We start from the raw sequence: 23,875 nt of genomic DNA on the forward strand, positions 1-23,875 counted from the left end.
CCCTTTCCCTCTGCAAAGATCTTTCCAATGATTTGTTCTCTGTGAGCTCGCCATCCCTGCCACCCCCCCCAAACTTCCTCCCCTTCCTCTTCCTCCTCTGATTGCTCTGCCCTGATCCCTGTCTCCATGCAGACACTTAACCAACCCAACCTCTAGCACCAGCCTCACTCCAGATCCTTAGCTCATAGGCACAGTGGGTGTCATCACAGTTCATTCCCCAAGTCACTCCAACTCATGGGGCCCCATCCAAACTCCCCAGCCTCTCATTTCTGTGAGTTGACCCTTCTTTCTTTCCAGTGTCCACACTGGAACCCCACCTTTGACCTTAGATAAGCCTTTGCTTCCCCCCCCACCTCCTTTCAAGTGGGAATAGTGGCAAAGGCAGTTTTGCATTCATTCCACAAGCAGACATTGGGAGCTCCCCAGATTCCATGCTCTTGGAGCGATGCCCATTCTGGCAATGCAACCAAAGCCCCATAATCCTGAACAGCAGAACCTCCCTGGTCTCCTGGAGAGACAAGTAACAAGCACAACAATGATTAGGATGGATACAGGCTAAATGTTGATGAAGCCCAGGTCAACACCAAAGCCAAGAAGGGCATTGGGTAGTGGATGGCAGGGTGCAGTTTCAGACAGAGTAAGGAAGATCACAAGGAGTGAGCAGGGAAAAGAAATTGGGGAAAGGAAAAACAAATGCAAAGGCATTGGACAGGAGTGGAAAGCCCATCGGGCTCCTGTCAGCAGATGACATCACAAGGCCTCTCTCCCATGTGCCAGGGGAGACTTGAGCAGAGTGGACTACAGAGGGCCTGGCTGGCAGGACTGAAGTGCCATGCAGGGGTAGATAGTTTAAGAAGGAGGGACCCAAGAACCCTGGTTGGGATGGAACCAGGAAGAGAGACATGGTCTGAGAAGTGGGAGGCAGGGTAGGGGTCGAAGTCCAGAGGCTATAAGGGGCCAGGGCAGCAGAGGGAGCTGTTTATGAGGGAGGAGCCAAGTGGCCATCGCTGCCACTTGAATCAGCAAGATGGGGCCTGCAGGATGGGAGGCACAGGTGAGCTCCGTAGAACAGGTCCCAGTGGGATTGTTAGAGAAAAAGACCTGATGAAGCTCCAGGGAGATGGGGTGGAGGAGCCACTCGGGGGGCCTATATAGTGGTGTCTGTGCCCACCACCCCTCCACCTGCCTTTACTGCTGCAACTCTTTCTCCCAACTCCACTCCAGTGCACATGGGGCTGCAGGGGCTTTAGGTGTGCCCAACCCCATGTCCATCTCCCCAGGGGCCTGCCAGAGTGGATCTTGGGAAATCTGGATGCCTGAGCATGACACCCAAGGTCATCCAGGGTCCAGCCCCACCACCTCCACCCTTTCCCACCATGTGCCTGCAGTGTCCCAGCCCCACATGGTCCTCGTGTTGCTCTCTTGCTGCCTGCTTTGCTCAAGCTGCTGCCTCAGCCAGGAGTGACCTGCATACACATGCAGATGTAGCCTCAGGATCACCCAGCCTGTCGCCTCCCGCAAGAAGGCCTTCCTGATGACCCCCATTGGGTGAAACTCCATCCTTGGAGCCAATGACATCATGTCATTCCTGCCATGGCTTGGGTAGTGATCTGCTTCCTGTGTATTGCCTAAGCAACCTAGGGGCAGGGTAAAGGCAGAATTCCCCAAGCTGTGGACATGTAGGAAAGCTGGATTCCAGTGACCTTGGCTGGGAGTCTCTTTGGATGCTGGTGCTGAGGTTCTGCACGCATTCTTGCCATGTCCACCCCTAAGTGAGTCATCGAACCCTAACCATGCTGACCAGAGCCTTGGAAAGGAAGCAGCTGGGGTCTCTGGTAAGAGAACAGGTACAGAACTTAGGAGGCCATCAGCAGAGGACTCTGACCCTGTGGAAGCAGCTCTGCTGAGAGTGAGGGTCTCAGGGCTGGTTGCACTGTTTGATCCCTAAAAAATAGCAAAGGTACCCCATGGTCTTTCCTCCTCGCTGACCGTCCCCAAGCCCTGTGTTCAGCCATGCTTTCCTGCAAAGGAGCAGCAGCTTCTCTAGAGGCCCTTGGGCATTGGAGCTACACACATGTTTGGGAAAGCACTGGGAAAGGTGACTTTTTGGAGGAATGACTTCACTTGTCTGCCTGGCTCATGTAAACACCCTCCGCACCTTGTCACACATGGTGTGAACCAACGTGAGAGTTGGAATTCACTTATCTAAATAATGTGACTAGAAGGTGGCTATTGGCTGGCTCTCACAGTACATCTTAAGGTACTGAGGTCAATGGCTCATGTGCATCAGAAGCTCAACCTATCAGAACCCTGTTCCTGAGGCTTTCCTATCCCCAAGTCCTTGTCCTTGTCACCTGGGAGCTGGTGAATCTGGCAGACATTCCGCCCGTTTGACCATGTCCTTGCAGACCTTGACCATGGGTGAGGGGAAGGAACAGAGAGGATCTCAGAGATGAACTCTTCAGCTTATTCCCCCAGCCAAATCCCAGCAATGGAAGCCATCACGGAGACTTCACAGACCCAAGTTGACTTTCCCCCCAGCTCGGCTGTGCCAGGCTCTGCATTGCCCAATTCTCTCCAAACAGTGTCGGGCCACTGTTTACGGGGAGATGAAGAGGAGCTCCCTGTTGACTTTTATTTCCAAACTCTGCCTTTTGGAATTGACACAAGAAAGGGGCTCGCTGCTCCTTGGCCTGACCATCCGGTCAGCAGACCCCAGCCCCCAACCTGGCTTGCTCAAACAGACACTATTCAAACATGGACTGAGAACACAGATAAAGCAAGAGTGCCCAGGACTGTGAGCTGAGGCTAGCAGGTGTGCTGCCAGCTGGACGTCTTTCCTCTCTTGTCTGTATCTCCAGAGCTTAACAGCCAAAGCTCTACTCTTTATCCTGAGAGTCATCCGCCTGGTGAGAGCTTGTCGGCCTGATGGAAGGTGCATGAGCTGTACCTTCAGGACACCCAACGAGGACCAAAGAGGTAGCAAGGTCCCTGCTTAACCATGGCTGCGGGTGGAGGGAAGCCCTCCTAAACAGCATAAATAACACTACTCCAGAAGCTAGCCCACCCGGTCTGGCCCATCCAAGCTTTGTGACCTGGAATGCATTTTCTAATTACCCCCCACCACATTCCCCTATGTGTGCCTTGATTTTCCCATCTGAAAATGGGAATAGTGTACCCATTTCATCAGGCTGTTGGGAGGATGAAGTGTGTTATTCCTCAAACAACTTAGCACATAGCCAGACGGTGTGGGTATGTCCAAAAGCCCAATGGCTCTCAAATCTCAGCACAACTCAGAAACTGCTGCAGGCTCTGTTTCCATGCACAGCTCAGGGCTCTGGTTGGCAGGATGCACCAGGCAAGGGCCCTGACACAGCAGTGCAGGTGCGGGTGGTGAGGGCCACCTTGTCACTGTGGCACCTGGGTGGCTCCCACCCTGGGGAGCAGGCATCTGCTTCTCTCAGAACAAGTACCAGTTGCCCTCCAGCTTGCTGAAGTTCTTGCAGATTTGGGGCAGCTGATTGCAGACTCAGCAGCCTGGAGAACTCTCCAGCTTCATGTCCAGTGGGAAGGTCAGCTCTCCGCTCAAGCCACATCTCCTCCAGGAAGCCTTCTCCCAGGACCCAGGTGTCCTGGGCAGGTCCACAAGCCCTTACCTGCAATTCCACAAGCCACCTTTGACCCATGAGCAGCAGTGTGATTTCGAGCCACAGTCTAGCTGCTGGCAAAATCCTCTTCGTAGTTTGTGTTGCACTTGGCTTAAGGGTGCGTGTGTTTACTCTAGAAATACTAATGCCTTTATTGACAAGATGCAGTCCTAGGCTGCCTGGGTGTTACAGAATGTGAATACCATAAAGAGCTTCCATAATATTCAAAGCAAAGCCAAGACAAAACCCTATGCACTCCATAACACATCTGGATCTCAAGACTTCTGGACGAGAAAAACGCTGAGAGCAAACAGGAACTCAGCACAATGCTTGGCCCACAGGGAGGCTGACTATTCTTTCTTTCTTGAATCAATGCACGCTTTGTCCTAGAGGACACTGCACTTATATTTCTTACTGTCTGTCACAGTCCCCTCCACCCCTGATATTTACAGTAGATTTGTACAATTCCTTGCACATGGCCCTTTCTTGCCTCTCTCTTGGATCTGGGCCTGCATTTTGAGCAGGCTGTCTCCAAGCTGGAGTAGCAGGGATGGGGGATAAGGACACATCTTCTGTTCCCCTCTGCTCTGTGCAAGTGAGGCTTTGACGAAGAATCATTTCTGGGGCATGAAAATGTCTCTAACAAAGAATTTCCCAAGGCTGGGGGAATAAGCCGAAGAGTTCATCTCTGAGATCCTCTCTGTTCCTTCCCCACACCCACGGATGAGGTCTGCCAGGACACGGTCAAATGGGGAGAATGTCTGCCAGCTCCCAGGTGACAAGGACAAGGATTTGGGGATAGGAAACTTGGAAAGACACCGAGGCAGTTCCTAATCCCACTGAGTTAATAGAGAAAGGGTTCTAACAGGTTGAGCTCTTGATGCACATTGGCCATAAGCACTGGCGCTTCGAAAGTATTGTGAGGACATTTTAAGTACAGAGAAAAGGCACAATTCTTCAGACAACTGAACTCCAACACTTATGTCAATCCACACCATGTATAAACAACAAGGTGCAGAGGGTGCTGACCTAAACACTCACATGGGCCAGGCAGATGAAGGAAATGGTCCAGAGGTGGCAATAGCAAATGGTAAGAGGGCAGCAAAGTGGATGATGTATGTCGCAAACAAAGAGGACTCTCTGGTTAGCTCCAGATGACGAATGCCACAGCTTCTCATTTTGAGAAAGATGTGGGAAAACTTGGATTCTCAAGTCCAGTCATTTAAAAATTGCAGGAAGGGCAAGTTCATGGGCAGATGCATTGTGATCACCACCAGTCACTCTGCAGCTTTCATCCAACAGCCTGGATGTTCTGCTCTCACACAGACTTACACAATTAGTGCCTACTTTGGAGAACTGCTAATAAAAAAGGGATCTAAGAGTGCATGTCAAAGACCTAGAGAAACAAGAAGAAATCAAACCCGAAATTGGTGGGGGAAATGAAGAATTAAGGTTAGAGAAGAAAGAACCAAAATTGAAACATAAATAAATAAATAAATAAATAAATAAATAAATAAAACAAAAGATCAGGGAAATGAAGAGGGGTTTTTTGAAAAAATAACTAACATTGATCCACTATTAGCCCAACTAACAAGAAGGTATATGCTCAATAAAATCAGAAATGAGAAAGATGTTATAATGGATATCACAGAAATAAAAAGAATTATTAGGAATTACTACAAATGACTATATGCCAACAATTGAAAAAATCTAGAAGAAATGGATAGATTTCTGGACACATGCAATCTGCCAAAATTGAATTGTGAAGGCATAGAAAACCTACATAGACCAATAACCAAGACAAACCTTAAACCAGCATTAAGACCCTCCCATGAAGGAAAGCCAAAGGACCAGATGGCTTTGCTGCTGAATTCTGCTGAACTTTAATGAACTAAACTCAAGCCTCCTCAAACCGGTCAAAACAATTGAAAGGGAGGAAATCCTCCCAAACCCCTCCTGGGAGCCCATCACCACCTTAATTCCAAAGTCAGAAGAATACAACCAAAGAAGAGAGTTAGAGACCAATACCTCTAAAGAACATGGATGCCGAAATCCTAACAAAACACTAGCTAGTCAAATCCAACAATATATCAGAAACATCATTCAGCAAGTGGGATTTGTTCCTAGCATGCAGGGATGTTTCAACATAAGCAAATCAACAAATACAATGCATCACATTCACAAATTGAAGACTAAAAACCATGTGATTATCTCAATCAATACAGAGAAAGCATTTGATAAAATGCAACATCCTTTCATCAAACCATTGCCTACAAAGCCAGCCTTTGATAAATAAGCTAAAATCGTCTGTAGCCATACCACCCTGAATGCACCCAATGTTATCTGATCTTGAAAGCTAAGCAGGGTCGGGCCTGGTTAGTACTTGGATGGGAGGCAAACAAACTAAAATCATATCCTGAAAAAGGAACAGTCTTTTCAACAAATGATGGAAAAATTAGATCTGCAGATATAGCGATGTAAAACAAGACCCCTACTTTGCCTTTATAGAAAAAATTATGTCACATTAAATTGAGAATCTAAATCTGTGCCCTGATGCCATCAAAATGCTAGAGGAAAATATCAAGGAAACTGCAAGATATTGGCATGATCAATGACTTCTTGGAAAAGACCACAGGATCATTGACAATTAAATAAAAAAATAAACAAATGAGATTTCATCAAACTAAGAAGTTTCTGCAGAGTAAAGGACATACTCCACCAAGAGGCAACCAGCAAAATGAGAGAAAATATTTACAAATTATGCAACTGATAAAGAATTAACATCCAGAATCTACAAACAGCTCATGAAAGTCAACCATCAACCAAGCAGTTAACAAATGGGCGAAGGGATGTGAGCAAGCATTTTTCAGAGGATGGGACACAAACAGTGAAAAGACACATGAATTGATATCTGGGATCACTAGCCATGATGGAAATGCAAATAAAAACCAGAGTTTTCATCTCACCCAGTTTAGAATGACTATTATCCAAAAATCAAACAACACAGGAAAGCAAAGCTGAGGAGGAAAGGGCACCCCGAGACACTGCTGCTGAGACTGTAGACTAATGCAACCATTATGGAAGACAGCATGACGATTCCCCAGAAATCTAAAAACAGATCTACCATATGACCTGGTCATCCCACTTTTGGGAATTTCCCCAAACAAAAAAAAATCAGCATATGAAAGAGTTACCTATAACTCCTTATTTCAGCTTATTTATAATAGATAAAACATGGAATGAGTCCAAGTGTCCATTATCTGATGACGAGGTAAAAATGTAGTATGCCCTATAGAATACATTTGAATCACAAAAAAGAACGAAACTTTGTATTTTGCAACAAAGCAGATACAATTGGAAAACATTATACTTAGTGAAATAAGCCAGTCCTAACAAAGCAAGTAACCTATTTGCTCTGATATGTGTAAGTTAACAAAATACAAAAACAAAAGTGTAGGAATGAAATGGACATCTGTGATTTTGTTGTTGGTGTTTTAAAGATTTATTTATTTTTATTGGAGATGCAGTTTACAGGGAAGGAGAGAGAGAGAGAAAGATCTTCCATCCACTGGTTCACTCCCCAAGTGGCCACAATGGTCAGAGCTGAGCTGATCCGAAGCAAGGAGCCAGGAACCTCCTCTGGGTCTCCCATGTGGACACAGTGTCCCAAGACTTTGGTCCATGCTCTACTGCTTTCCCAGACCACAAGCAGGGAGCCGGATGGAAGAGGGCAGCCTGGACATGAACCAGTGCCCACGTGGGATCCAGGCGTGTGCAAAGTGAGGACTGTAGGCACTAGGCTACAGTACTGGCCCCATAAATGGATCTTTTTAAAGGAAGTTAGCAGCCATTTTAGACTTGGTTTATTTAGTTATTTAAAGATTTATTGTATTTATTTGAAAAACAAATTACAGAGATACAAAGTTTTGCATCTGCTTACGTCACTCCCCATATGACTACAGTGACCAAGCTGGGCCAGGCTAAAGCCAGGAGCCAGGAGTTTCTTCTGGGTACAGGTCCCAAGGAATTGGGCCGCCCTCCATTGCTTTCTCAGGCCATCAGCAGGGAGCTGGGTTGAAAACAGAGCACCCAGGACTTGAACTGGTGCCCAGAAGGGATGCTGGTGCTGCAGGTGGTGACTGCTAAGCCACAATGCCAGTCCCCATAATAAATCTTTAAAAATGAGAATATAACAAATCTTATATATTCATTGGCAAATTGTGTTTCCTCACAATAGGATTGCCGATTTTTTAAATAAACTCTCAGAACTTCTAATTGCCTTTTTCACATACAACTTTTTTAAAATTAATATAAAGAAAGCTAATCTACTGTGTTCCATAGGTATAATTCTAAGATAACCACATTACTCCCCCAACACTCCCCCTCTTTCAATTCCCTCCTTCTTTACTTTTAAAATTTTTTCATAAAACATAATTTCAATCAATTATATGATTTCTTTCTGTTTCTTCTCTCTGTACATCTGCCTCTCTGATAAAAATAAATCTTTAAAGAAAGGAAAAAAGAGTGTTGAGGCAAAGGTTGTGGCACAGTGAGTAAAGCTCTTTCTGCAATGCTAGCACATGACACAGTGCCAGAGTGAGTCCCAGCTGACCCACTTCTGATCCAAATTTTGCTAATGTGCCTGCAAAAGTAACAGAAAGTGACCCGAGTGTTTGGGCCCCTGGACTAATGTAGGAAACTTGGATGAAGCTCCTAGCTCCTGGCTTCGGCTGGGCCTAGCCCTGGCCACTGCTGGCCATTTGGGGAGTGAAACAGCACATGGAAAATCTCTCTCTTTATTTCCCTCTCTGTAATCCTGCCTTTCAAATGAATGAATAAATATTTAGTTTTTAAAATATTTTCCTTGACATAGAAATATATTGAGGATATAATAGTGAATAAAAACCACGGAGTGCTAAAATGATTGTATCTTTGTAAAATGGTTGTGTTTTATTAAAGTTTACACATGCATCCAGCTTGTTTTAACATCTCTGAAATCCATGAGGATGTCCCCAGAATGTGATGAAGTCTTCAGCTGCTGTGAGCACACAGCCATGCTGGGCATGCTCAGTTTAGACCCCTGCGTTTTAACACAACAAGCTGGAGCTTGTTGTTGAAAATATCTTCAGGAGTTACACTGTGGGCTTTGGGCAACCATCGTGTTTGATGCCCACATACCATATCAGGGTGCCTGGCTCGTCTGCTTCCCATCCAGTTCCCTGCTAATGTGCAGCCCGGGAGGCAGCAGGTGATGGCTCAAGTGCTTGGGTCTCTGTCACAACCATGCATGGCCTGATGGAGATACTGGCTCCTGGCTTTGTCCTGGCTTTGTCCAACCCTAGCTGTTGCAGGCATTTGGAGGACTGAACTAGCAGATAAAAATCTCTTTCTCTACTGCCTCTGCTTCTGTCTGCACTTTAAATAAATTGTAGAAGCTTTCATTATGTTATGATTCACAATTAGAATGACAAGTTACTTTGCATGCAGAAAGGCATTAAAATAAAGCAGAAGGGCCAAATTTGACTTCAGTATCTTTTTTTTAAATGATTACAGTTTTGTATTTCTCTTGCAAAATAATAGCCAAGTGCTTAGTAGGTTCCAAGAAGGGAGATATCATGGATAATGGGATGCTGTATTTTGGTGTTGAGAAATGTGTCCCATTGCAGGCCAATAGGACAGCTGAGGCCAGCCAATTTGTTCCTTGGCCTAAGTAGGACTGCAAAGGTGAGGGCCAGGGATAGAAAGGAGAGGCCAGGCCTAAATCTGGGAGTCACACCTGTCTTGATCCAGTCCAGTCCTATGAAAGCAAACAGTGGGGAACAATCCAGAAGGCTCCACCTGCTGCCTGGAACCCCCACAGCAGTCCCTCCCAGTCATCAAAGCAGCCCTGAGTCAGTGAAGGAGAAATGGTGGGAGGGAGGGCAGGTGTGTGGCACCAGCTCGTTAGCATTTTATCTGTCATCTGGAACTTGCCCCTGGTCATTTGGGCAGAGGCGAGTATCTAGAGTTACCTTTTGGACTGAGCTCAAATCTCTGACCCCACAGTCATTCCTTCCCAGCAAAGTGACCGATTCCCAGCAGTGGAGCCCACAGCCCTGAGCACAGGGCAGGGCAGGAAAAGCAAGGACTTGGCCTGCGGGCTCCTGTGGGCAACACTCTCATGCCTGTCCGAACCAACCACAGATGTCTACACTGTTTTTCTGTACTGCTTGTCTAGCCAGAATTACACCAGTCATATGTATTGGCTTCTTTCTCTGTCATGTTTGCATAATTATCACCCAAGTAGTAGTAGGTATTGGATTCTCACCATCTGCCAGGGATCATTCTAAATGCGTGTGTGTATGTGTGTGTGTTTAATACTTCCCACAGCCCTGGGAGGTAAACATTATTATCTGAACTTTACATGTCAAGAAATGTAGTCTCAAATTCACCTAGCATGGCAGGGGCAGAAATGAGATTCAAACTCCAGAGCTTCTATCTGCAGCTGAGTACCATGCTCACACAAGAAAGGACTTCAACTGCTGTCCACCATGGTCATCCTTTCAATCCTACCACCTGGTTTGAATCCAGCTGCTCTGCATGGGCTTGTCCTTTCTGTGCCAGCCCCACCCACACACAACGTGCCCAGCATCCAAGATCAGCCACACATTTCTTCCTTGACTCCCACAATGCTCTGTGATTCCCATATTCCTCTGTGCCTGCCGTGAACCCCCTGTGCCCACCACAACATGCTCTAGGCTGAGTCTTCCATAATCCTATATGCCTCCCACCTTCCCTGAGCCCCGACTTAGCAGATAGCATCCCTTGGGTGCCAGGTTGGGTCCACTGGTTCTCAGAGGTTACCATGAAGAAGCACTTGATCCAGTGCTTGTGGGCCACCAGCCTCAGAGGCAGGGGCTAGGATGGCCTTTGATAGAGGACTGGCCAGATGTTTCTTTGTAGAGCCCAACTCTGAGTTCAGAGCCCCACCGTTGCCATTCCCCGAGATGTATCTGCACCTGTGACCTCAAACACAGTGTTTACAAATGATTCTCAAGTCCTGAATCCTCCGTGTGGTCCTGAACTCCCCGAGACCTTGCCTGTCTGATGTAAGCAGCCAGCAGTGCTGCTGTGGTATGCTTTGTGTCAACACTCCGGACTGGAAATACTTCTTAGCTGCATGAATCCCCCAGCTGATGTTTGGACCCAGGGAGAAGATAGAAAAGTCAGGCTGGGGCAGGAGTTGGGAGGGATGAAGGGGACCTCGTGACACCTCCTCAGGTGTCAGGAAATCATAAGGACTGCTGCACAAAGAGCTAGTCTGACATCTGACTTCTGGAAGCATCTGTGACTTTGGAAAAGAGAGGGCAAGACTACATGCTGACTCCAAAGCACAGGTGTAACAGAAAGCAGCTATGCCAAGAAGGACAGAAAATACAGCGACTTGATGTTTTAAAATGTTCTCAGGGCACGGGTGTTGTGCAGTAGGCCAAGTCACCATGTTGGAATGCCAATTTAATTCCAAGCTCCTTTGTTTAAAATCCAACTTCCTGCTAATGCTCCTGGAAGGCAGCAAATGGCAGCTCAAGTGCTTGGATTCGTGATGTCTACATGGGAGACATGGATGGAGTTCTGGGCTCCTGACTCCCAAATGATGCAGCTGGCACTTGGGAAATGGACAAGAAAATGAAAGATCTCTGTTTCTCTCTCAGTCGCTCCCATTATACATTGTTTTACCTCCATGCAGATTCTGTCATCAGCTAAGTGTGCTGGGCCATGAAGATGGATGCTGATGAGGACAAATGAGTAAAGAAAGCTGAGTTGGAATTCTTATAATATTTTTAAACATTGGGGGGGAAAAGAGTGAGAACAAACTATGGTCAAGGCCAACCAGCTGCTAACTGGAGTCTAGGGGCTGGCCCAGGCCCACTAGCTCCAAGGTCAGTCCTGTTTACAATCCCTGCATGTAAAGACACAGGAGAGGGAAGGGAGATGGGGGAGACATTCACATCACTGTATTTCACTAATTTTGGAACCCAACTTCTCACTCGCATTTTAATATCTCTGCAATCTGTATCTGACCTGAAAGAGTCTTAGATTCAAGTCATTATGACATGAACTCGAGGCAGAGTGGCTCCTGAGTAACTATTTGAATACCAATCCTAATTTATCTCCTCTTTACTAAAACTCAGAGTCATGAAAACAAAGTACTGATTTCCCATCTACTATGGACTAATGGTCAGCCAAGCCCACTCAGGACTCCAGGTGCCAAAAAGCTGCATACTTTCCGGTGGCCTGGAAGGCCACATACTGTCACCTGGACACCCTCTGCCCATTCTTGCTGGCCTCACCAGCCTTCCTGATGACACTGAAATGAAGCCACGGGTACAGATCTGGCTGCCTGAGAATTCCATCTATGTGGGACCCTCCTGGCTTACTTGTCAACTTCCTCTGCTCACACACAGAGTTTGAACTTGGAGCTTTTCCCTTCTCTGCTCTTCTTTGTATTCTGCGTGTCTCATTCTGGACATGAGCTCCACACAAAAAGGCAGCTCAGTCTGCTTTTGTTGGCTCCTTTCACTGCTGTGTACCAGGTATCTACAACAGTGCTGGGAAGTGGTGGCATGAAGGGGGTCCCACAGGAGATTCTTGCCTGGTATAGAAGACAGGGCCCCTCCGAGAGAGCTTGCTCATTCCCAGGAAAGGGTAGGCAGATTAAAATTACAAGGTCTGCATTCTGGGGCTTCCTTTGTGTGAAGTCTAGGCAGACCTACTAACTTGTGGGGCAGAAACACAGCACTTGACTGAATGCCAGAGTAGTATTGAAAATGGGAAAAACAGGGCAGGTGTTCAGTGCAATGGCTTAAATTGTCACCCAGGACTCCTGCATCCCCCATCAGAGTGCCCAGTTCAAGTCCCATCTTTTTCACTTCTGAGTGACCTTCCTGCTAATGAACATCTTAGGAGGAAGCAGGTGATGATGGCTCAAGCACTTGGGTCCCTGCCACACATGAGGGAGACCAAATTGAGTTCCTACCTCCTTGCTGAACCTGGCCCAACCATGGCTGTTGTCAGCATCTGGGTGAATGAATCAATCCAGGAGTGATTCCCCCCAGTACCGCATCTCTTTGGGGATGAATACTGAAGTGTTTAGCCACATCCGAAATCCCCAAGAGTGGGTGCCATTCATTCCCATGAGGCCCTCCCTCCCCAGGCCCCCTTTATTCACATCCAGTGTTTGCGGCCTGTTTCCATCAATCACAGAATGTCTTCTGCTGGAGAAGGTGATGCCTATCTGATCACTGTGATGAAACCAGGAGCTGCTGTGAACACTCTGTACTTTCCCTTTGTGCCCTAGATGGTGACATGGGTTGGAAAGTGGTCTGGGGTGGTGGCCTCCAACCAGTCCTTGCTCCATCCAGTCTCTTGCTTTCCTGGTGGAATAAATAACCAATTAGTCAGGACAGCCCATGACCTTTGTCATTGCTCTAGATCCATCTTTGCTGTTCTTTATTCTGTATTAATGATTAATTCATCTCTTGCCTCACTTGTGTCATAGCTAATGACAAGCAAGTGTTCACAGCTGGGCTGCACAGAAGAAACCCACGTCCCCAGAAGTATCTGGTCCACAGGCAAAACTCCAAATGGCCAAGAATCTTGAGTAAGATCCACAGTTCTCGGTACCCAACTTTTAGAATCCTTCCCCAGGGAAAAGTTTGACATTGCTCATAGAAAAAGATCTCTGTTGCATGCTCTTATTTTTACTTTCCATCTCAGAAAGCCTGCACCTTGCAGCACCCAGATGAGAAAAACCGGGGAGTTAGTTGTGCATGGGGATTGGAGCTGCTTCAGGCTACAGCCAGCGGAAGTGACATGATGTTTTTCCTGGTGACGCTGTCCAACTCTGCAGCTTAGACATGCCAAGCCAGCCTTCACCCTGGCAGGAGTGAAGGCCCTTGTCCCTTATCAGAACCCACTTCCCCCTTCATCTCCTAAAAAGGAAAATTTGGGTCTACCTGCAGCTGAGGTAGAGTAGGGTGATTGACTTAAAGGAATTTGGAGAAGATTCGTCTTTAAAACGCTGGATCCTTGCAAGTCCTACAACTGGAAATGTAAAGGAAATTACCTGAAGGCTGAATGGCTATCTTCATCTTGTTTGTTTTTTTCTCAGTAAAGGGGAAACTGAGCAAGAACACACAAACTTCTGAGATGGAGAGAGAAGCTGAGGCAAGTGCCCCAGAGTGCACTGCCTGGAGAGGTGGCCAACGGGGTCCATCCTGTTCTTTGAACAAATGTCCATCTGGAGAACTTGAGTTTGCGTCACTTGAAAGGAGAGAAGCCAAACAGCCTTTTGGAAAAGAAATATGCTTGTCGTAGGTGGGAGAAGCAATTGCAGCGGTGCCAAGCCGGGGGGCATGGGCAGCAGCACCTGCACCGTACCACCAGTAACATGACCTTAAAAACACCACGCTGACACCGCACCCCACCAAACAGGGCTGGACAGTGCAAGCTCAGGGATCTCCACAGTGCCCTAAGGTGACGTTTTAACAGGACCTTGCCAAACATCTCCCCTCTTATCCCCAGAAGTAAAGAGGCAGGACTACCTCTGGGCTCTGAGGAACCTAGGGGGAGAGCTTCCGCCTCCTGTAGGAACTTGGTGGGCAGCCCCAGGAATAAGAAGCCAGCTGACTCTTCAGGCTCAGCCCTTGGGAGCAATTCTTAGACAGGATCAAGAAAAAAGTGATGCTTATCCTGCTGGTCCTTTCTACCTGAAAAAATATATATATATATATGACAACTGAAAAAAAAAGTGAGGCAGGAGGGCAGTGCCAGGGATTTAAGGTTGCCCATTTCCTTGGGACATTGCCAACAATGACAGCAGCCAGCAGATCTCACTCCTGGTAGTCTGAATTCCCGGACAGAGGCATAAGCCATTTCTTTGCAAAGGAAGCCAAATGACAAAATGGCGCGTAGAAGGAGAGCAATGGATAGAGACTTAGGAAGGAATGGCCACCACCGCATGCTGTTGGGGCCCTGGCCACACCCAGGGTGGCTGATGTGCCGTGGGTGCTTGTGTGTTGTAACAGTGACTTGGAACGTGACAGTGTGTGCTCCACATCATGTCCCCAGCATGACAAGTGACTGGTGCGCACAAGTGAACAGACGGTAAGGTGTCAGAAACCACCGGCTACAGAGAAGGAGATTGGTCTGATGTTGCCCAAGAGAGCTAAGTAGGATGAGCCAAGGGTTTATTTAATGGGTTCACAGGACCAGGTGGCTTTCTGGTTCTAGAATCCCGAGCAGGTGGCAATGTCACAGACATGCTGCCATCTGTGTGAGGAAAGAGTTAAGGATGTGGCAAGCTGGGTCCCCAGGAGGGGACTGTCACGGCAGCTGCAGCCCTGGTCTCTGTGTCAGCCTGCTGTGCAGTGCACCCCTGCCCCAGTCCTGCTCAGTGTGTGAGATCAAAGGTGACACTGCTTTGGCGGACGGAGGTCATGCCCTCCCTCCCGCGGGAATCGATCATTTAATGTGACTTATCAGAAAGAGAAGGAATTGTTTACTTTTAATCCCTGGATCCCATAAAGGGAGAAGCGGACAGGCCTGTCAGGCATAGACACACAGGGCTCTGGCCCAGGGTGGGTCCCATGCAGGCCACAGAGCTGGGGAGAGCGGGGCAGGCAGGCCGGGCTCCAGATCAGGGGCCCTGGGCCGGCAGGAGCAGACGGCCAGCTGGAGGTAAGTGTATCTCACCCGTTTGGGAGACTTCCAGTGCCCCTGGGTGTGGTGGGTGGAGCAGGCTGTCCTCAGGGTGACGCTGAGAGAGGACCCTGAGCTGCTCCCACTCCCCACAGCGCCTCCCTCATGTCCTCAAGACACTGCATTTGAACTTGCCTGCTCTGGTTGATTCTGCTTCTTCAGAAACCCTGAGGAAAGCTGAAAATTTTTTGGAAGATTCTTCCAACCTTGGGGAGGGAAGGGTGAGATAGTGGGAGGGCGACTGGAGGGTCCAGTGGCAGTGTGAGCTGATGGGAAGTGGGGCCAACAGGATTAGAACCGGTGCCCATATGGGATCCGGACACATTCAAAGAAAGCATCTTAACCGTCACACTATTGTGCCGGGCCCCATGCATCTATTTTAAATGACAGTCAATATGAATTTGGAATTTAAAAACATCTCCATTATCTTTTGCTCATTAAGAAATCATTTTTGGTACTGATGGGTTGGACTTACAGGAAAGGGCTACTTTCTGGTCATCAATGCATTGTTCGCTCAACCCTTTGGTGCTGGCTCTAGGATGCTCTTAGTCCCTGGGAGCAAAACATTAAAGCCAAGACCAGCTGCTCTTGCACAGATCTGCCCTGAGAAAGACGTTGGGGTGCTGGGATGTGCCTGGCTTTTGTTGAGCTTAGGCATCTTGGTTGAAAGCTGTGGTGTACCAGGAGTACCTATAGAGTGAGCAATTTCCTGGCAGGTCATATTTTTGTGTCATCTTCCTCAACATTCTTTCTTCCCAAACAAGCCATGTCTAGCTGCTCTCTGACACCCACAGGTGCATGCAAATGCTGCTTTGGAAATTGACACACCCACTAGAGGTGCCAGTCATAGCATTGCATAGAAGGTGGGGACATTGCACAGAAATTTAGTTAAACTTAGCTCTTAGTCTGAGGCTTGGGAGAGACAGGTGTCAGGACCCAAGGTATAAGGAAAGATGAAGAGACCTAAAGGTGGCAGTAGAGAGGGGAGGGAAGCGGAGCAGGATCCTCCAAGTCGTGTCTGAGCTGTAGAGAGCAGTGTGCTGGCGTTTGGATAAATCACCTGATTAATAGCCCCTATTTTTGCCTTCCTCTTTTTGTTACCATAGGAAATAGCAGGTGTTATGATTTCCCATCCAGCTGACAAATTTCCTATTTAGTATTAACTGGTACTGCTTTAGGTTGATTGTTAAATGTGAAAGTCCTGGAACATGATGCTTTTTAAACCCACGGCCTGAGTAATGACTAAGCTAATTTTTTAAAATATCTGAAAGTAGACGCTAGCATCAGCCACCCCTGGTATTTTTTGTTACTGTTGTATTAATGGATGACATTTGAATAAAATAGAAATAATCTGCTTCTTTCTTGAAATTTCCTTGGAATGTTGTCAGACTTAGGCAATTCTACAGAAATGATTGGAGATGCAATCGAAGATAACAGACATTTTAGCTATGTTTAAAGATTGAGAAAAAGCAGAGAAAAATCAACATTCTATAAATGTGTATTTATTGATTGATGCAATAGCACCATACGTTTCTGGTACTGGCATGATAAACTAGTTCACTAATAATTTGCCAAGAAATTGGCCTGAGGCCCTTGTCTCAGCACAGCACCAACTTTTCACGCTGTGTCAAGGGGTGATCGAATGAAGTAGATCCCAAGCTCCCAATTTCAGAAGTGTCTTACAGGAAGGAATTTTTATGAGGGACTAAGGAAAAAAAAGAGCTTAACACTCCAATTACTTTTCTTACTATAAAAGTACTACCTGAATTGCAGGAATCTGTAAAGGCAGAGACTTAAAGGAGGGAAAAAAAGGAAACCGTAACTCTTCTATCACCTGAAGATATCTATGGTTAATGTTTGTTGTGTTTTTGCCCAGCTACATATTAATTTTTCACAGAAAGGGACTCTCACGCCATGTGTTGGTTTGCACATTACTTCTTTGTTCAACATCATATCTTGAATTTCTAAGTGAACACTGCATTTTGAGGCATCAAGTTAAATGACTGTGAAGTGTCACAAATCAATTTCCCTTCTGCAGCTGGGCCTTTAGGTCAGTCCCATTTCTTGCTCCTATAACCATGCCTCAACCAGCAGTTTTGTAGACAAATCTTTCTACAGACTTATGGCTTGTTCTTTGAGGCAAATTTCTGGACGATAGAACTATCAGAATACTTTAAAAGCTCATGGAAAATGAGATTACAATGTTTATTTTGATCCAAAAGTTCTTGAAAGTCTGTGCTTAGTGTTCTTGTAATATGCATTTTTGTGAACTTTCTGAAGACCCGTTATGTGCATGGATTTCATGTTATTTGCACCCAAATAAATTTATCTTTTTAAATCATTTACTATATACATTTAAATTTTTTATTTTAAAAAATGGAGGCCGAGAGACACAGATCTTCCATTTGATGCCCCAGATAAAACCAGGATCCATCTGTATCTACCATGTGGGTTGGCACTTGGGTCTCCCTGGGGGCCCACTAGCAGGAAGCTTGCTTGCAAACTAAAGTAGGCGGGACTGCAACCAGGCACTCCGAGCTGGGGTGCAGCATCCCGGATGGCAATCCGACTGCTGCACCCAACACCCACCACTAAACGTATCATTTAATTTCATTTTCCATAAACTTCAAAAGGCTAATTGGGAGAGAGATGTTTAGTAAGATCTACTGGAGATACATTCAATTCCTCTTTTCTTCTTCAAGATTTTCTCCCCTTTTCTGTCTTTACAGATGATTCAAAACTCAAAGCAAACAGAGCTGTGGCCCAATATGGGGCTCCCCGAGCCAGCCTGTTCTCCTGAAACCCCTTTCACCAGAGCACAGTTCTCTTCAGCTGTTCCCAGAGGGACTAGGAGAATTCGGAGTCCCCCACGATGGTCAGCGACAGCCCCGTAACGACCATCTTTCAAAGGCAAAACTAAGGGCGCTTGGCAGGAGGTGCAGTGGAAAAGGAAACCAAGAGAAGATCATTTGTCCCGTGGGAGTGTCCACCATGGCCGCATGGACAGTCCCAGGCAACTGTGGCTATGACAGGCCAGCTGAAGCTCAGAGTCTGCATTCATTCTCGAAGTCCCAGCAGAAGTGCCCGGGTAAGGAGCTCCACGTGAAGACAGGGTGTCCAACGCTAGGCCAAGTGGCTATTTCCTGCTGCCTTCACAAATGATGACATGACCCTGGAGAAGGGGACAAGCCAGGGCCAGGGGCAGGAACCCAAAGCAGCCTGTCTGTTTGGGGAGGATAAGTAAGAAACAAAACAGTAAGAAATGAACTGTGTTTTTTTTTTAAAAAAAAAAAAAAGATTTATTTATTTTTATTGGAGGAGAGACAGAGAGAAAGATCTTCCATCCTATGATGCACTCCCCAAGTGACCCCAACGGCCGGTGCTTGCCGATCCAGAGCCAGGAACCAGGAGCTCCTCCAGGTTTCCCACGTGGGTGCAGGGTCCCAAGGCTTTGGGCCACCCTCTACTGCTTTCCCAGGCCACAAGCCAGGAGCTGGATGGGAAGCGGGGCCACAGGGATTAGAACCAGTGCCCATATGGGATCCCAGCATGTTCAAGGCGAGGACTTTAACCACTATGCCTTCGTGCTGGACCCTGAACTGGGTATTTAAGAGAGCAAAGAGGCAGGGTTGAAGGCTCCAAGCTCCCAGGCAGCTGGGTGACTTGCCTGGCATGCTAAAGGCTGCGGAATCCAGCTTGAAGAGCTTGATTTCATGGTCTACATGGGAACAAGGAGGCATGTGTCCTGGAGGCAGCACAGAAGGGTTCATCTTCAGCTGTTAAAGACAGGCACTTTTCTGGCTAGAATAATACTCGTCAAATATTAACAACTCTTTTCCTAAGGGGGAAAAAGTGAACTTTTCCTATTTGGAAAAAAACAAAATTCTTTATTTCTTTTGTGGGAAGAAGTTTGGATAGCTGTCAGAAGCCACTCTTAACAGGAAAACCAAAGAAATCCAGAAGAGATTTATTTCTAGAGTTCGCATGTTTGCTAGAAAACAGCCATCAGTCACTACAATGGATTGATTTCCTCTCTCTCCCACCTCATTACAATCATGGGAAATGATGAGGTAGGTCAGATTGAAGACCTGAGTAAAGCCTGCGCGTCCAGCAGCAGCCCCCCATCACAGCCCGTGTGCGTGCTGTGGCCCTGGGGCACACAACGAGCTTTCCTAGACTTAGACGGCAGAAGGTTCTGCATTTACCAATGATGGATTGGGAAATGGGTTGAGATGAGAGTGAAGATCCAAGCAGCCTATAGGATTATTCCTGTTTCTAAATCATTGTCTAAAATCCGTTCTCTCCAGGGATTCCTTCTCTCTCACCCCTTTGGGAAGCTCAATGTCAACCTGCATCCTTAGGAAGTGTTTTTCACGTCTCTGCAGGTGGTAGCCCAACTTTGGGCTGCAGGTTTCGGGAGCATCCATCTGGCTGTCTGTACCTCATGCTGCTGCCCACCCACCCTGACCCTTTTCTCTGCTCAGGACACTCCTTGGAGCTGGCAAAGTTCCCTGATGATGGCTGATGACCTCGGTGGGTTGTGGAGCCATCACCTTCAGGCTACAAATTTTACTTAGCAGAGCTGTGGAGTGTGACAATGGTGTTTGTGTCCAAACTATCAAACGCCATTATCACACTAAATAGCTACTGCTAGGCCAGTCTTCTGCTCAGTATTCATCTTGACATCCACTGGCTGGATCTGTTGGGCAAAAAGGTCCCTCTTATTCACTGTTCCCCATCTTGGGTAATTGCTGCATAAAGTCCAGTCATCTTGTGCCCATCAGCAGTATATCTCATCTCCTTGAACTTGCTCCTCCTCACATCTGCTGCTAAATATTTAGCAGATAAAAATGTCTTGTTTTCTGGTCAATAAGAAGATTGTAGTATCCGGGCCTGGAGGCATGGCCTAGGGCTAAAGTCCTCACCTTAAACGCGCCAGGATCCCATATGGGCGCCAGTTCTAATCCTGGCAGCTCCACTTCCCAGCCAGCTCTCTGCTTGTGGCCTGGGAAGGCAGTCGATGATGGCCCAAAGCCTTGGGATCCTGCACCTGTGTGGCAGACCTGGAGGAGGTTCCTGGCTCCTGGCTCTGGATCGGCAAGCACTGGCCGTTGGGGTCACCTGGGGAGAGAATCATTAGACGGAAGATCTTTCTCTCTGTCTCTCCTCTTCTCTGTATATCTGACTTTGTAATGAAAATAAATAAATCTTTTATAAAAAAAAGAAGAAGAAGAAGAAGATTGTAGAATCCCCAGAGCACCCAGCAGTAGGCTACAGGAATTTGGTAATTCAGCTTATGCTCATTGAGTTGAAATGGAGCCAGAGAAGTGCTTCAGAAAATCAGAGCTGTGTCATATCTAGCCTATGCAAACCACAGGTTTACAGGTGCAAAATTAAAGTATGTGGGTCCTCACCTTTGCATTATTAAAAAAAATCTAGCTTTCCGATAAAAGTAAACATGGCTTACCTGATTGTTCTGAATTCTAGAACACGTTTCATTTCTTTTGTCTTCTGCTGGAAAATGTCACCTTATCCCCAGACTGATAGCTAAATTTGTATGATAGTTCTTTCTTCCTTACACTTCAATGGTTTGCCATCAGACAATGCTATGTGAACAGTATGTGAGCTACCACAGCCAATTTCACATGTGAAACCCATACAGTTTCGGGGACAGCTGTCCCAGTTGGGTGGTCTGCCTGGGAACACAAGCTCCCTCTGAGAGGTATGGAAGGTCAGCAGTACGTTCTGTGTGTGATGTGTAATGCTTCTCTCCCATGACTTGGCTAAGTGAACCGGCATAGAGTTAATAAAATTTGCAGGATTGGCTCAACCATGAGAACCAAGTTCAAGCAATCATTCAGCCCTTCACTTATTAAACAAATGTGAAACAGTGATTGCTGTATGCCTGACTCTGTTTTAGGTCATGAAAATACTGTTCAAAAAATTAAATGTGTCTGACAGCATTACCAGGAATGGACATTGTCTGATTCATATTCTGTTGGGGGACAATTACAATTATTCTAGTTATGTTTGTTAGGGAATCCAGTGAGCGAAACTTCATAATAATCCCCCAAGCCCTTTGCTGGAAAGCCCCACTTGCCTGCAGCCCAGGCCCTTATGATACCCTGCTAAAAATCCCAGGTTCTGTCCACAGAGGCAGTGCCACCCTGCATCTCCTCTCACCTTCATTTGTTCCCTCCCAAGGCCTGCTGTCAAGAGGCCTGCGTGCGTTGTTCTGGCGGGTACTTGGGCACTGCAAGAGGACTCTACTAGTACATGAATCACTTCCATGTGCACTGTTGCATCCATGTTACACAGGATAAAGATAACAGGTTGTGGACCCCATGGAGGATAAACTGAAACTGCAGCCACAACACAGTCAATGTCTCTTAAACCTTCAAGTGCTGTTCTTTACAGATAGCTTTCCTTGGCCTGCGTCCCCAACGTCTATGTGGACCCAGGATTGTTATCCCACTTTTTGATCAATATCTTTCCCCATCTGCTTTATCAGCAGATTAGGAGGCATGGGGCCCTGTAGATAACAGGGAGTTGAATCATGTAACAATCTCTGCATGTGCTCATAAGGCAGGGGATGCTGAATATCACAAAATGCTGTCATTGAGTTAGAGTGGAAGAAGGAACATTTAAGTGATGAATATTTGGGAATCGGGGAGGTGGATGGCCAAGCATGGAGCAGCCATCTCAGTGAGCAGCCGACAGGTGGGACACCGAGTGACCTGCAGCCCTCCCCGCTGTCCCCACACTCAGGACAGTGTCCGAGCCTCAGGACTTTTTGCATCTGTTTCTCACTCCCCCATGCCCCGAGATGCTGCATGGGAGGAGTTCAACAGCAGCACAGCAGGCATTGGTTCTCAGTCCTCACTACTGAGCTGGTATTGCTGCTGGGGTTCCTTCTGCATTCAAGCCAGAGACTTCCTCCTGTAGATCTTCAAAGCATGCATTTGGAAGTCCCCTCACATTCGCGTCTGTGGCTCCAAGTCTCTGATGACAGCCTCTCTCTCCAGAACAGCTTTCATCTCAACTTGCCCCTCCCGGGGGTGGTTCCCACCAGTCAGGGACACTGACCACCTCTTACCTCCCACCTGGGCTGCAAAGATGAAAGGATATGCTGGGATGCATCACTGGGGAGGTGGCCCCCTGCCTCGATTTCCCTCCAGGAGCCTGGCCAGTGGAGTCCAACTCTGCCTTGTGGGTCATTCTCTGAATCTTTTCATCTCAGCACAAGGCATCTTAGGAGCAAGACACTTGCCTGTCAGGGACTGTCCAGTGTTCCAACCAGCTCCTGGGGGGATTGTGTGAACTAGCCATGAGCCAAGGGCTCATCCACAGTTTTCTGACCTCTCCCTAAATGCATATTCTACTGCTGTACATTTCCTTAATCAGAACATGATGGAATGGTTGAATTGGTGACTGGTTCTCTCTCAGTTCTGATGAGGAAATTGAGTCCACATGTTCAAGAATTGGCTACACGGGACCATGTTCTCACCCTCCTCTCTCTCACATTGTCAGCTATGCATTGTATGGTTATCCTGTGTCATGCCTTGCACTGGCTTCTGGGAAGGCAAAACAGACTGGGGCTGGGTGTGTCCCTGACCTGCTCTCAGTCCAGCAGCAGGAGCAATGCCCAGAGCAAAACAGTTATGCCTCAGTGTGCAACGGCTGGCACAGAGGTGTGCAAGGCAGCTGCGAGGCCTTCGTTGTGCCCTTCATTTCTTTCCTAATCTTCAGTGTTGTGACCTTGTTTGCTACAATGTGAAAAATATCTCTCCTCGTATATATCGGAGAGTCCATTGCCAATGGGGCATGGATATGAGGCATTTCTTAGTTTGGGGGAGTAGCGCTTCCTGCAAATGTGCTCCCTGGGAAGTAATGGATAATGTTCAAGTACTTGGGTGCTTGCCGCTCGCCTGGACCAACTTGGACCTGGACCAAGTTTGGGGCTCCTGGCTGTTGCAAGCCTTTGAGGGGAAGATCAGAGAATGGAAGGTCTTTGTCTTCCTGATTTTCAAATAAAATGAAAAAAAAAAGTTTAAAGTTATACCTGTACAGGTGCACGTGTATGAATAACAGAAGACTAGCGGGGCACAGCCTCGCTTCCGGTGCTGCTGGGAGCCATGCAGGGAGAGAGAATTTCTTGGCCACAGCAAGTGATATAGAGATGTTTCACCTTGACAGAGGTGTGTGACCTAGAAATTCCAGAGCACTTGTGAGCAATTCCCCGTGGAAAGCAACTGAACTATGAGCCTGGAATTTACCTGGTGGGGATTTGCCCCTCGCAGAAGCGCAGCTAAAGACTCACCGAGAAAGAGCAATGCTTCAACTAAAGGAGTGCACTGTGGCATTGGGCAGATACTTGTCGGCAGGTGCGCACTCTGTGTGTGTGTGTGTGTGTGTGTGTGTGTGTGTGGTGGATGGAGGAAGAACCATCATTTCACAAAATAATGAGATACAGTGCCTTTAAGGTCTCA

Source organism: Ochotona curzoniae, unplaced genomic scaffold, assembly GCF_017591425.1.
Source record: "Ochotona curzoniae isolate NIBS_2020 unplaced genomic scaffold, NIBS_Ocur_1.0 contig_43, whole genome shotgun sequence".
Classification (NCBI taxonomy): domain Eukaryota; kingdom Metazoa; phylum Chordata; class Mammalia; order Lagomorpha; family Ochotonidae; genus Ochotona; species Ochotona curzoniae.